General features: G+C 51.1%; 1 protein-coding gene and 1 long non-coding RNA gene across 4 annotated transcripts in view; one reads left to right on the top strand and one right to left on the bottom strand.

Annotated features, from left to right (window-relative positions):
• Positions 1-1161: 1161 nt before the first annotated feature.
• On the bottom strand, positions 1162-13869 carry LOC121069066. Its single transcript, XR_005819225.1, has 2 exons — positions 5962-13869; positions 1162-4074 (listed from the first exon to the last, which is right to left on the bottom strand). It is a non-coding gene; the product is annotated as an uncharacterized LOC121069066 (long non-coding RNA).
• TCF20 (transcription factor 20) overlaps positions 5363-14962 on the top strand; it is a 119956-nt gene continuing 110356 nt past the window's right edge. For 2 of the 3 annotated variants that reach the window (XM_040554750.1, XM_040554743.1), the window contains exon 1: positions 5381-5588. The gene's annotated coding sequence lies outside the window, so the exon portion shown is untranslated. Of the gene's footprint in view, positions 5589-14962 lie in introns of all 3 variants that reach the window. The other variant, XM_040554696.1, reaches the window with a different exon arrangement.

The following is a 14962-nucleotide window of genomic DNA, read 5'->3' as shown; positions in this document are numbered from 1 at the left end:
GCTCTGCGCTTGGGCGAAGGGAGAGCAGGGCTGTCTTCACCGCCCCAACGCCGAGCTCCCGGAGCAGGAGGCGTGAGGAGAAGCAGCGCTGGTCCTTACTTGATGAATGGAAATGCTTGCCATTCTTTTCAACACTCAAAAGGAAACCGCAGGCTCGATGTGATGCAATTCCTGCCCGGTTGGGTTGTTTATTCACACGGGGCTGCGCTGCGCTAGCACGTGGGGAAGAGAAAGTAAAACTTCAGCTCGGCTTTGGCTCCCTTGGGATTTCTGCACGCTTTCAGACTCAGTCAGGTCAAGGCAGGGTGTGAGTCTGGAGTACGGCAGCTCTGGGGAATGGCTCTCTGTGCACACCAGCTCTGCTGAGTAATGTGCAAAACGCAGGTGTGGGTTTTGAAGAAATCAGTTTAATAAAGGAGCTGTAACTCTTCTTCTCCTCCTCCCCAGAAGATTTAAAATAATCTTGCTGTCCATAAAAATCAGGTTAGCTATTTTGGGTTCATGCGGAGCTAAAATGAATGCAGCAACTCTCATGATAAGTCACTGGATATCAATTCTTAATTGCTTGATTAATCTTGAATTTTCAGAGCTGACACTGCCAGTCCTAACACTAGACAAAAGCTACGTTTAAAGAAGAAAACACTTACCTTTTTTGATTAAAAACAAACAAAAAAAACAACCCCGCAAGTAAGTGCATGAAATTACAGAGAGGTTTGTAGCATATGTTGTCCAGAGGAAGGCGGGCCATTAGGCAGAGTGCAAGTGAAACAGTCAGAGGTCGGCGATACACTGGGGGGGTGATGAATTCATTTCAGCGTATGCTTCAGCAACTCATTGCGAGACTATCTCAAGCCCAAATATTAGCGAGCTTGTATTTGCTGTATGCTTGTGTGTGGCAGGCCATGTCATTCATTTCAGTAAATAAGTAGAGAGGTTTCCTTCACGGAGATTGTGACATTTCTATGTATAGAAAAGCTGTTTAATGTCAACAGTTACGGAAGGCTATACCATTGTGTGCTTTGTGTACGGTTGGACTGATAATTATCGCTGCACATACCTCCCTAAGGGTGTTGTTAAAAAAATACAGGCCCAGCAAGGGAAGACATTCAAACCCATTACAGAACATTTATAAAATTGTCTGGGCTTTTATTTATTTATTTATTTTCAGCAATGCGTGTGTGGTACATTCAGGATGGATGGCATCACGGTGTGTCAGCCCTGGTTGGGAGCGACATACTGTGCTGTCGGGTTCCTGTGCTAGGAGGCCGGGATATGTGATGGCACAACATGATATAAAGGTGCTATGGGTACAAGTTCAAGTTGGCTTTCCTACTGTGTTAGAAAAAGGACTTGCTTTGATCTCATTACTCTAATTAAGGAATAACAAAGCCTCTGATTTTTATTTTTTTCATTTCAATTAATTGCTGTCTCTGGGTGCCACAGACTTTTTGGAAGAGGTGAGTGCTGCTCAGGACAACAACTCAAAGCTCTAAGTAATCCAAGAGAACGTCATGATGACAATATTAAAACACAGGAGTGGTATCACCGCCATCCTTACCAGACGATGAGCCAGTGACATCTCCAGAAAATCCCAGTGGTAAAAGGGAAAAACTCTGAAGTTTTTCACCCCCTGGATCCCTGTGAATACAGCACTCCTTCCATGGTCACCTGCTGGAACTTAGCATGGTTATTTTGGTCTTCAAGTATCTCCAGCAATGGAGCAGAAAGGGAAAGTTTCCACGATGTACAGGGCTGGGACCTATTGCTCTGCAGATGTCCCAGTTAGGGAGCAGCTAGGCGGGCAGGGATGAGACATCCCACAGGCATACCGTCCTCATCTAATCCCTTCCTGCAGTCACTGTTCCTTGATTGTCTTCTGTGACTCAGGTGATGGGAGCTCTTCTGAGATGCTGTCTTGCAGATTAATGATTCCTTTGCTTCATTTCATTTACATGGATATCATTTATACTCCATCAGACAACCCTAAGCAGCCTTTCTCGCTCCCTGGTGTTTCTGCACCCTGAAATTCTCGCACACAATTCCCATGATGCTCTTCACGGTTGTTATTTGGCCAACCTACACACACTGTAATCCCTTCCAGCTTTTTTATCATTTTATGTTCCTTTTTTTTTTTTTTATTTATTTGCCTCCAAGTTGTTGACATCTAGCTAGCACCGAACTGTCCAGAACTAAACATGTCTTCAAACTGCGGTCTTGCCACTATATTAAAAAATGGGACTATTGCCTATATCTCTGAGAAGAGGTCTCTGCCTTTACAACCCCAAATTAAATTAACTGCATGATTTTTGCTGCCGTATCACATTGCAAAAACATATTAAATCTGCTGTCTACTGTCTCCCTGAGGTCTTCTGGTATTTCTGCTTTCAGTGCTTGAGCACAGATGATTCCTCTCTTCACCTCAGTTTCTACCTTTCAGTAACTCGTATGTTGTACCTACTGCCTTTCAGACACGTGGGATTGCTTAGGGTTCCTCTTTGAGGAGCGGCAGCGTGACTCCTTACACATGAGTAAACGCTCTCTGTGTTTTAGCATGAAATAATTTATTTCCACCGTCTCCCTCCCAGCAGTCCTATGGCAGCGTGTTTCAGTGCGATTAAAAGGTATGTTACCCTTTGCGGTTTCCAGATATTCCTGTTTATAGCTGTACAGAGTGCTGGCCTGTATGTTAAAAATTCGCAGCAATCTGTCGGAACCTCGCATACTGAGGATCATGGGTCGAAACTCTTTTTCTGGAGAAGGGAAAAAGCTGTTTTTTTCTTAGGAAGTTTCTGTCCCAAGTGTCAAGAATACAGATTAGCTTTTCTCTCGTTGGGAATGACATATTATAATGTTCCTTTGTGCAGGAGACATCTTTCTACGGGTGGCTCAACACTCTGAAATTAACTTCCCTGGGAAATAAGGTCTATCACAGAAATTGCCATCATCCTCATTTTCTCTGGTACAAATGCAGAGCAACAAGAATAGAGGAGGGAAAAAAAAGCAACTCACAGAACCAAAACACTGCTCTGTGCATCATTTTCTTCCTGGGGAGAGAGAACAAGACAAAGAAAAACAAACCCTACACGTGACAGTTGATCAGTTAATGTAGTCCTAGAAGGTACTTGAATATTATGGTTGTGAAAACAGCATAAGAATCGATACAGAATATGTTTTATCTTATTCTATTTTATAGATAAGAGAATCTAGAAGAATCAGTTAGAGCAGGCAAGACAGTAAAAGTGTTGTTGTTGTAGCTGTGATGGTCTGAAGATCCTAGGGAAGCAAGGTTTGTGGAGAAAGGTAATATCTTTTATTAGATCAACTGATATAACTGGAAAAAGCAAACAAGCTTTTGGGCTCAGGGTCTCTTTATCAGATCTGACAGAAAGCAGCAAAATTCAAGCTAACTACAGGCTAGATGCAATTGCTCTTAGTTTAATCTAATTATATTAATCAATTTGACCACTTGAGAAAAAAAAGGAGCACCTATGGAGTGCAAAAGGGTGTGAGCAGAAGTGACTGACAAGCTGCTAGTTCTCTGCTGGACCACTAACGAAGAAAGGGTTGTTTGTGTGGGTGACAAAGGGAGAGGTCAGCAGGGAGGCTGCAATGGGCTAGGAAAGCAACACCTCTGTTAAACCCATGAGTTTTAGTATCTAGGGGCTGACAAGTTTAAATTATGAGATTTATCTTCTGGGAGTATTTTGCAGGTCTCCTTTGGGATAAGGATTGAGGGGCGAGGGTTGTTATTTTCCGACACAACATTCTGCTAATGATGAGTTTGTGTTTCTGTCCTTTATTGGCTGCCTGTACGCACTCATTCTAAGATGGCAATTATTCATTTTCACTCACGTGGTTTCTGGGGGGGTATCTCATCTGCTGGAGGAAGTGATGAACTGTAGAGATTTGGGACGACTATGCGCAGGAACAAAGAATTTCGGTGGTTTTGCTGTGGGAAGAAGGGCATTGATTATGCCGTCTGTGGAGCGGCGCTGGCGTATTTCATGTTTGATGCTCTGGCGGGATCTGGTTCTATTTCATGTTTTCAACTGCAGATTTGCTTCCTGTAATGAGCTGGGAAAGGGAGAGGCTGAAGGTTAGGAGGAGAGGCAGTGGGGAAAAAATCTTTCAAATGGAGATCGTCATTTAAAAGATTAATTTGTGTGTGGATTTTAGCATGTAATATTATCGCTATCAGGGAAATGTGGTCGCAGGAGGGGGAATGTTACAGTAGACTCTAAAATTAAGAGCAGAAAAACAAATTGGCAGCAAGCTAATGTGGTCGGAGACTTTGCCAGACCTTTTTAACATTGGTCACACTGGACAAACACCAAACAAAATTTGATTCCTTGAAAAAAATGATTTTCTAAAATTGCTCTGGCTGCTGTTGCGTCTTCAACGCAGCAGGCACGTATGTGTTTTGCCAAAGCGTGACCTCACTGGTAGAGCAGCCGCCAGCGCTCCCCTCGGAGCAGGTGTAGGAGTCCCGGCAGGGCTGGCTGAGTCTCGTGGCTCCTTGGTGTGGTCTGGGCAGCTGCTGAGCGCATCAGCTTTACGGAGGCGGTTTTACGGTCTGAGTGCTCTCGCGGAGGCTCTGGCTCGTGGGGTGCCATGTTTGTGTGTCAGTTGTGGTGCCTAGAAAGCTGGTGTTGGTGTAAGAGCCATCTTGGGGATTGAGCTGAGGGGAAGCCGCTCATTGCATTTGTGGCTGTACTTGGCGAAGGAGTCCCAGGTTTTCTGAGCTGTTTCTGATCGGAATACGCAGTGCGCGCTTCCCATGTGTGGCCCGGCTTGGCAGCGTGATGTGTTTTGGCTCCAGCTCGTGGGGAAGCTGGTGCTTTGGGGCGCGGAGAGACACAGAGGAGCCCAATGCACAACAGGAGGGGACCGAAGGCTGCCCGGAGCGGCCAGCCGCGTGAGGCGGCAGATACGGAAATCTCGCACGGCTCAAAAATAAAAACCACCAAACACCAAATCCCCAAAACCACACACCGACGACAAACTCCTGCGGGACTCTTAAACGACAAAACCCCCTGCGGCGGCCGGGGCAGCGCCTGACACCCACCCCCGCCGGAGGCAGGCCCAGCTCGGGCCCTCCCGGCCCGGGGGAGCGGCGCCAGGCCCCGGGACACGGGCACGGGCCCGGCCCTGCCCCGCCGCCGCCCGCAGGCAGCGCTGGGCGACGCCGGAGCCCGCCCCCGAGCCCCAGCCCGAGCCCGAGCCGCCGCCGGCCCCGCCGAGGGAGCCCTCCCCGCCCGCGGCTCCTCCTCCCCGGCCGCCGCCGCTCCGCCGGCAGCCACCTCGCGGCCCGAAGGGTGGGCGGGAGGGCGGGCGGGTGGGTTGGGGTGGGGGGGGAGGGAGGGAGGGAGGGAATGAATAAATAATAAATAAATAAAGCCAAAAAAAAGAAAAAGGAGGAAAAAAAAAAAAAAAAAGCCGACACCCCCGGCGGGTCACATGACGTGACAGGATCCGTGCCCCGCTCCCCGCCGCGCAACAAAGAACCGGGAGCCCCGCTCCCCGCCGCGGGAAGGGCCGGGCCGGGCCGGGCCGTGCCGCCATGGCACGGTGAGGGGCGGCCCCGCCAGGTGAGCGGGGAGCGGGGGGACGGGGGGCGGCGGGTCTGGGTCCGGGTCCGGGTCCCCCCCCCCTTCTCCCCGCTGGAGGTGACTTTTTATTCTCTTCCCCTCCACCCCCCCCTCCCTCGGTGCGCGGGGTTTGTTGTGGGTTTGGGTACGGCAGCCGCAACACCAGCCCCCCCCCCCATATCCCCTATATTTGTGGGGAATTGGGGGCCCCACGCGTGCTGTGGGGTGCCTCGGTCACGGGCTCCGTGGGTGTCCCGGCCGCCGTGCCCTGCCGCTTGCTTCCTTGCCCACGCGTGGATGCTTTATGGGGAGCGCTGTGCAGCCCCGTGCGTCGCTTCCCCCCTCCTTGCATGCCCCCCCAGCCCACCCTGACCTTTTGGGATGAGCGTTGCGGTGATCCCATGTCCTGTTAAAGCACCGTCCTGGCACCGGCTGCCTTTTCCCTGGGACGTACGTGCCCACCGGGACCGTGACTTGAAGTTGTCGACAGTGCCCGTGGGTGACACGCGGGTGACGCCGTCCTCCAGCGACAAAGGCGTCGGGCCGGAGACCCCGCTGGGAGCGGAGATGGTGGCACGGCCGGAGCTGGCGTCGGAGGCCAGCTGCTTCTTGTTGTTGTTGTTCTCCTTTTTCAATTTCCTTCTTGGCCCGTGACCCTCGCTGCTGTGATACTGAAATAATCCACTCCTGAGCTCGGCCAGCATCTTCCTCGTGCGCTGGGTGGCCGCGTGCCCCGGCTCTGTCCAGCTGGGAGTGCCCCTGGGACTGTGGCTTCCTTCCAGCGCTTATCTTGGCTTGTGGGGAGCGAGGAGAAACCGCAGTTCCCTTCCAAGGGAAGGCGCTGGGCTGGCCGTGCTGGTGCTAACTAACGCTCCTTAAATCAGAATTCAAAACAAGAGAAGCTAAGGGGCGAGGAGGAGCAAGCCACCGCTGTCCCCTGTGTGCCCAGTGCCTCTGAGGGCAGGACCAAGCCCTGTCGATGCTGCCCTGTTCAGGGCCGGGGCGTCCAGTGCTCGAGGACTGAGAGCTGGCCCCTTCGTGCTGCCCATGCCCCGGGGCTTGCCCAGGGTGGCTCTGGGGTCCTCGGCAGCACTCTGCAGGGTGGACCCGAAGTGCAGGTTTATGCACTTCTTCGTGCAGGCTTGGGCCTCGAGTTTATTTTTAATGTAGGCTACAAATCTTACCTAGTGTGACTTCAGTTATAGCAGTAAACGCTCCAAACTTGGGGCAAAACGGTGAGCAGGGAATACTGATTGTGAGGGCTTGTTTTTTCCCCCAGCCCTTCTTTATCTGTGGTACCTATCCTGGCTCCCTTCCCTTTGCGGGCTGTTTCTTGGTCTGGGGGGGGGATGGACCAGGGGAGAATCTGTCAATAGCCAGCTCAGCTTCTGCTGATTAGTGCTGAAAATATGACTGTTTTTAATGTAACCAGCTGTGTCACAAAGGCCTGGACTGGGATCCTGACAGTTTGCTTCGTGTGGGTCATTAGCTGCCGTGGAAGACTAATGGCTGTGGCTGCCAGCTTGTGTCCTTACAAAATAAGGAGGAAAGGTTGGTTTTTCCCCTAGACTGGGCGAGAGGTTTGAAGTGAAGATTAGGTTGTCTGTCCCTTCCCTTTAAAAAAAAAATGCACAGCACATTTTTGAAACTGAGTCATCGGGTAGAATTTATTTCAAGTATTCTTAAGCTATTATGAATTTGATGCACTTTGGCCATATGCTCGCTGGAAACCGTAAGACAGTCTTGCTCAGGTTTGCTCTGTCTGGGCTCAGAAAGGTAATGAGGGAGCCTCTCGCTGTGCGCCTTTCATATCTGAGCAGACCAGAAGGGGTTTGAAAGGGCAGGGACAACGGCCACGAGACAGCCTGCCTGCAGAGCAGGAGCAGCACAAACTCTCCGGCCCCCTCTTCGCGCACAGCCTTTGAAGGGTGAGCTGGCAGCGGGCAGGAGCAGGAGCAGGAGCAGGGGGGATGCCGTGCTCAGCCTCCCCGTCCCTCCGAGCTCCTCTTCTGCAGCGGGGCATCGCGGGGTCCGGCGCGTGGTGTGCGTGACCCCCCCGGCTCTCTCTCTGTTGTGGAAGTCATCGCAGAGACGCGCAGCTTCAGGAGCGATTATTAGCATCGGATGACCTGGCTGGGATTGTGTAATGACACCGAGGAAGAGATAAAAGGTTTTATATCCTACAAACTTGGTTCTCGCTTCAGGGTGAGCTGCAAGGCTTTTGAAAACGTGCGAGTTTGACGGCTCGCTGGTAGCTGCAAATAGGTGCAAACGTTAATCGCTTGAAACAAGTCCTTAAAAATAAGAACAAACACAGATGTAGACTATAGGCAGGAAAGTGAAAAGAAGAGCTAATTACTTTTTTTTTTTGTATATTTTTTTAAATGACGTCTAATCCTGCGTATATGGTTCTGCGAGTGACCCAGCAGCTCCAGCAGTTTATTCATTTATTTAAAACAGCTTTGTAGTTCACCTTGAAAACCACTTCCTGCCATATGGTTATATTATTTCCCTATGCCACATTTTTTGCTAATTATCAAGACCATTTGCTTTAAAATAGGTGTTTTTAATTTCACAGCCTTGTCTGCCTCTCCTGCTTGATCCTGCCCTGGAGTCAAGAGGCTGTGTCTGTTCATTCTCCATGGCAACGGGCTGTGATTTACTTATTTCAATTTAATTAAAAAGCAGCTATCAAATTCTAGGCATCTTATATGTTCCTTATATTAGAAAAATATCAGTGGCTCGGTCTCCGCCGCAGATCTCCCAAGCTCAGAAATGAAATTCTCAGCCTGAGCCAATCCTATCTTCTCCGGTCCATCCCCTTTGGAAGAGTTTGGGAGAGGGAAGGGTGCTGGGGCCTGGCCGGAGGTTGAGGGGATGGGATGGTGGTGGTCGTGGAGGTCTGGTCGTGGAGGTCTGGACGTGGCGTTCTGGTCGTGGAGGTCCGGACTCCAGCTGGCCATCTCTCCCTTCCTGCTGTCCTACAGCTGCTGGGAGGTCTCGGTGCTTGTTGGGGTAGTGTGGGCACCCCAGGCAGCGTGTGGAAGGGGCACACAGACTGGGAGGTCTGCGTGTGAAGTCCTTGCTGGGGCAGGTGCCTCCTGCAGCGGCTGCATCTTCACAGCCGCTTTCCACGGTAGTGCTGGGCTGCGATGGCGTTGTGGGACCGGGTGGAATAGGCACGAACTTCAGTACTTGCTGCAGCGAAAATGCAGAAAATGGCAGCCCTGCTAGAAATGGGTTGGCGTTTACCAGCTCTCCCTGTGTGAGAGATCTTACAATTCCAAATCTCTTGTGTTGGCTTTATTTCAGTTGGTTTTGGGGCCTTCTTGACACCTATCTGTTCTTTGATGCATGCAGGATACGGCTTCTGGTTTTAAGCTAGTCAAGTAGAGAAGCCCCCAGTGCCCCATTGGTTTAAGCGTGCTTGGTATTCGTATGCAGGCTAGAAACGAATTTAATCCTAAATCAGTTTTCCAAGGGCTGTAGTTGTACAAAAACCAGCCCGTGTCGGTCAGGGATACGGAAACACGGAGCTGTTGGCTGAAGAGGGGAAGGTGTCAAGACAGGCCCGCTGGGGTGGATGGAGGAGGGTGGATTTACTGACCCGGCGGCGTTACGTTTGCTAGCAAATGTGATTAAGGAGTGCCAAAATTAACACTGCCTTCGTCTCCAGCACCAGTGCCCCGGTCTGTCACAGAGCCGAGACCCCTGGGGCCTGTGCAGGTGACTCAGGCCCGGCGCTGGCCTGTGCGTGCTGGCGCGTGGCTCCGGCAGCCAGGGAGGCCTGGAGGGAGGAGAGTTGGCCGTGCGTTTTTATCACACCTGAAGGAGCAGTTAGCATCGCAAGAGTGCCTGCGCTTTTTTTTTTTTTTCTCTCTCTCTTTGGCGGTGCTACTCCCGGTGCTTTCTCCAAGTCGCGGGTGGCGATTTTAGCAGCAGGCCCAGGTCCTGCGGAAGCCCGTGAGGCTACGACGAAGCGCTGGGCTCTCTCCTGGCTGGCATGTTTTCGCTGGCAAAACGATGCACGCAGAATTTCTAGCTGCAAATCCTCTGTTCCTGGTGATCGTGCAGGAACCTAATAAAAACTGAATAAAACCAAAAAGCAGCACCCCAAAGCAGGCTTTTATTTGTTGCTGCACTTCAGCAGATAGGTTCAAGGAATTGACATCCCACTGGTGACATCCCTAACCCTTCATTACTGGTTTTACTGGCGTGCAGGCATGATCTGTATTCTTTAAGAGTTTGTCTGCTCCTCTTCCTTACCCAGCTTTGAAGCAGACCTCGCTGATATTAATTTCTGTGTAGACTGTATCCTCCTCATCTATAAAATAAAGGGAATGCTTCATACAAGCAGCTGTGAAGTTGCATTTATTGTCTGTAAATTGCTTTTAGTAATTGAGCTGAGGAGGTGGAAGGGAAGAAAGACTGAACTAATATGAGCTTGATTTTATTTTTTTTTAAATCGAAGAGAACTGCATTATTTTGTTCATCTGATGTAGAAGCTGATGGGGAAAGAAAAATGCTTTACCACAAGCACCCTGAAACTAATTGTTAAATTTGTAATGGAAACAGACATTTCTGAGCATAGTGATGAAGGCAGCCATCTTGTTTGATATTAAGAGTCCAATTTAAAAAGAGGCAGAATTATTATTGGAGATCCTGCAGTACCACCCCTATTTTTGTCTGGTTTGGGTCTGCTCAGTTTTAATGTCAGTCTTTACCTTCACGGCTGCCTTCACCATCCAGTTCAGGAAGGCTACCGGTAGGTAGAGCCTATTAACAGGTAAAACCTCATGTTTTAAGATTATTAGCAAGCATATCTATTGCAGGCTTTTCAGGTCGACCGCTTCTGTTGTGCTGGCCGGTGTCCTTGTCTGGTGGCACCACAGGTTCGTGCAGCCCAGGGTGGGTTTTGTTGCTGTGGCCGAACCAGTCTGGCTGCCGGCTCCGTCCAGGAGGGGTGGTCGTGCCTTGCCTTGTGCTGCTCTGGTGCTACACGGGTTCGGTTTGTGCAGCTTTCGGAAAACTGACTTGGCTGAAAATATTTAGGAAAAAAAAACATAAAAGAGCTGAACCTGCTCACCAGGTTCAGGCTAGTACCAGAGCTGCCGTGAGGGAGGGGCGAGATTTGTGTTGCCAGAAGTGAAAGGTAGGGAATGAAAGAAAGGTGGAAATGGGGCCCCCCTCTTTTGGCAGCGGTGAACTGTTAGCCTCGTTCAGCTGTAACGTGAAACCTCGCCCTCAGTCTTCATTCTCGGCTCCCTCCCTTCCCCTCGCTCCTCTCATTCTTTCTCTGGGATCAACTCGTGTGTGCTTCCAGATGCTGATCCCGTTTCCAAGCTGTGCTTTCCAAAGGGAAAAGGAAAAAGTTGAGTTTCACCACCTCCCCAGGAGAAGAGCCCACTGTTGTTATGGTATTTGCTAACAGACAGAGCCTAAGGATATGAAAGGGCTTAGAGAACAGTAGCCGTAGCCCTCCCCTAGGAGAGGACAGCTGTGGGCTGGGGAAGAGCATCGCCGCGTGTGGCAGTGGTGCTGCTCAGGCAGAGCTGGTGGGACCAGGTAGTCCTTGAGGTCTGGGATGGATGGCAAGGGCAGGGTGATGTCTGGAGAGCTTTCTGCACGTCCGTGGTGAGCCAGGTCCGAAGCTGGGTACCACGCTGCCAGGAAAACACCCCTCCATCTTTCAAACGTCGACTGTGGTGGCCCCAGAGGCAACTGCTCTCATAATTTTCAGGTGCCAGCAGGTACTGGGAAAGCCTTGTGGGATGCTGCTGAGGCAGCTCAGAACGGTGTTGTCTTGCTCTGGGGGTGAAACCAGGGGTGTGCTGAAGCTCAGACGTCAGCCTGGGTGGGTGACCTCGGCGGGGTTCCTTCAGCGTGGGGCTTTGGTAGCAGCAGGGGACGCGGCTGGGCTGCACGTGTATGTGTAGGGCAGTAGGCAAAGCTCCTTGGGAAGGGGCCAAGGAGAACTTTGCTTCCACTGAATGATGCGAACAGCCTTTCTGCCTCAGCTTTGCTTTTGCTTTCGGTGTTTCTGCCTCATCCTTCACTGATGGCAGGGAAGAGACACGTGTGGCCCACGTGTGTACTTAGCGGGGCACGGTGCGGGTCAGAGCGTGCATTTGGGAGGCGAGACGGAGACACCTCTTGGCCTTCGGTGATTGCTTTATGACTAAAGGAGCAGATACGTGTCTGTCTGCTGAATTTTATAAAGCGTGGAGTTGAAGATGATGCCACTAAAGAGTTGTTTGCCAAAAGCAGCAGGGTGCAGGGAGCCCATGCGTGCGTGGACCGACTGAGGGAGGGACAGGTTGCAATTGGTGTGTTGCACAAACTGGAGATGTTTGTGCAGCCATTTCCAAACAGAAATAGGGAGGGATGGGGGAATTTGCTCCAACTTGAGAGTTGTTAGAGATTGGTTTCCTGCTGCAGTTTTCTTTTTTCTTTCTTTTTTTTTTTAAGCATTTAAGCCTAAATTCTTCTCATTGGAATTTGAAGACATTATGGGAAGAGAAGGATTATTGTGGGGTTGCGTTGCTTTACATGGGAAGATTATACACTGGGTGGCTGTTACAGTGGGTTTGTTCCAGGGATGGAATGAATAAAGGAAAGAACCAGTGTATTGATAATAAATAATGGTGCCACTGGATATGCTGAGCACAAAGTGGCTTTGTTTTCAAGGATATGTTTTTATAAATCTGACACGCTTATAAGCCAGCTGCACTATTAAAAACAAACAAAAAAAGCCCCACCCCACATTTATAGGAGAGGGGCAGTAGAGAAAAACGCTGTAAGTAACCTCATTGCGAGGTATGTTTTTCTTCCGCCCCCTTGCATGCAGACTCGAGGAAGATGCTGGTGAAGGAGCTGGATAGTTGGGGTCTTCTCAGGAGCTGCCGTTGATCTGGCTGATACAGTGGGTATCAGGTGGGGGCTGTGTGCAGGTGTGGGGGCTGATTGTGCCTTCATCTCTGCAGTCTCGGTTATTTTTTTTATACCTTCTGGACAGAGATATGTATCCTGGCACGTCTGCCTTCCACCTACATCTCTTTCTCATCTCTTGTAAATACTTGCTGATTTTTGTTGCTGTTCTGGCAACTCTTTCCATTGTACTTGCAATGGGTGACTCTCCTGTGCTGCTCAGCCTGGCTCGTGATCATGGGTGTTTCTGCACGCCATTCTTCTCCTGCATCTTTCTGCTGAGTTTTCGTGTTATCTGCCCAGTTTGGGGCCTTCGTGGTTGCAGTGGTCTCTCTGGTGCAGGTGAAGGCATCGCAGCTGACTCCAGCAATGCTCCAGTTGCCTTGCAAATGGTGGCAAAATGCAGGAGAGGAGCAGCCGTGCCAGGGCCCTGTTCGAAGCCGCCGTGTCCTCGCTCTGGAAATGCTGAGGGTGCGTTAGAGTTCACGTGCAGGACTGCAGTAATCAAATAGTGTTGAGGGAACAGAGGGAGGAGAGCACGTGGCGGTCACTTTAGATAGATTAGCAAAGAGAGGGTGTTATGGTGCCAGCAGAAGACATCCTTCTGTGGCGGTTCCCAGCCAGGAAATACCTAAAAAAAAAAGCTGTCCCTGAGGATGAGAGGAAAGCCCGATAGGTCTGTGCTGTAATTAATTGCCCAGATACCACGGGAGGAGCAGCTTGGAGGAGGGAGCTCATGCATGAGCCGGGTGTGGTGTAGAGAGGGAAATGGGAATTTCCTGACTCTTGTTTGCAAAGCTTCAAGTGTAGAAGGAATTTTAGCCATAATAGGTGGAAAGAAAGGCTAAAATTAATAGGTAGTTCCATCTTCTTTTGCACTGCGCGCTCCTGGCTAGTGTTAGTTGAGCATCACTTGAAGCAGCGCAGAGCCTGCTTGGGAACTGAAGACATTAAGCAGAAAGAAGGAGTGAATCGGATTAGCTCTGCTTTTCGTGCATTAAGCAGAAAGACCGACCGAGATGTGATTGCAAACAGATAATAGCAGCGTGCTCGCGCGGCACCGCCGTGACCCAGCATATGGGGTGATGGATCTAACCATGCGATGGAGTCATTTCTTGTAAGAGAAGGCGCTTGTTTTTACCTTGCAGTTTCTCTTGGACTTTCTCACCGCCCTGCTCATTGCTGACTGCCATTTTGAGCTCAGCCCCCTGCAATGTGTGTCCTGTGGAGCACCCCGGCCACAGGTGCTGGCTGTGGCTCTTGTAGCCAGAGGACAGGAGGGAAGGGGAGCTGAGGCTGGAAAGCCCGAGCCATTTCCCCTCATATTTCCAGGAATAATGGGAGTCACAGCTGCCGCTTTAGCCCTGCTGGGAGGTATGAGGGCTTCTGTTGTCTGTGAGCGCTCTGAAAGCGCGAGTATTAGGGTTTGCTGGAAGAAGGTCCTACGACCTTAAAACCCAGGTGTCTCTCAGTGCTACTTATAAATAATAAATAAAAGCTGGCTTTGCTCTGCTGCAGGCCTTCGTGGCCGCTAAGGGCTGCTACACCAGCTGCTTTCTCAGTGCACTACCAGTGATCCTGGAGGTTTTTCTCCAGAAGGAGCCAGGCCACGGCACACCTGCGCCCTGCTTTGAGTCAGCGGGTGCCTCAGCAGCCCAGGAGGCTGGGGAGCGGGCGTTGCCTTGCCCTGCAGGCGGGTGTTTTTGCCTCGACATGAGCTTTTCCTTGGGCTCTGGGCTCTTCCCGTTCTTCCACGTCATTTTGTTTCCTCACAAAGCCCTTTTGATGCTATTGCCTCGCTGTCCTTGTGAAGGGGATTCCCTCTGGAGCTCCTCCGGGCGCAGTGCCCTGCGGGCAGGTGAGCTGCTTCCAGCCCGAGACCGCTCCTCCACGGGGGAAAACTGGTGGAGGCTGGAGTCAGGAGGCTCCGCTTCCACAGAGCACCCAAGGACCCCGAGTTTGCAGTGCCGATGTGGTGGCCTCTTCCCCAAAACAACCCGCTTTCCCTTCTCCCCACCCGAGGCTGTTTTTTTGTTAAGGGAAAGCTGAAACTACCATTTCCAAAACTGGTGTGGGCTGGGGGAATGCAAAAGACGTGGGCAGAGCAGAGCTCGCCGTGAAATGTCTGAACAGAGCAGAGCGTGTAAGGCGCTCACGTGCGTCTATTTGTATTTTAAGGCCAGGAGGGGCGGGGCGGGCCAGCGGTCCTGCGACCTTCTCAAACTGCCTTTCCTGCCGCTGCCTCTCCCTGCCCGTGAAGGGACTTCCATTTCCTTCCCGGCGACCTCCCTGTGGCAGCTCCCAGCTCTGGCTCCGAGCCCTGAGCCCAGGCTGACGGTCCCAGCGGATGCGACCGGCCTCCTCCATGCCCGGCCACACGGGAGGTGCCACCTTTGGCACCCTAGAAATCCAGCCGGAGGCATCCGCCTGAAGGCCAGGCCTCGTCA

Source organism: Cygnus olor, chromosome 1, assembly GCF_009769625.2.
Source record: "Cygnus olor isolate bCygOlo1 chromosome 1, bCygOlo1.pri.v2, whole genome shotgun sequence".
Lineage (NCBI taxonomy): Eukaryota > Metazoa > Chordata > Aves > Anseriformes > Anatidae > Cygnus > Cygnus olor.
The sequence above is the reverse complement of the archived record's forward strand: the minus strand, read 5'-3'. Positions and strand labels throughout refer to the sequence as shown.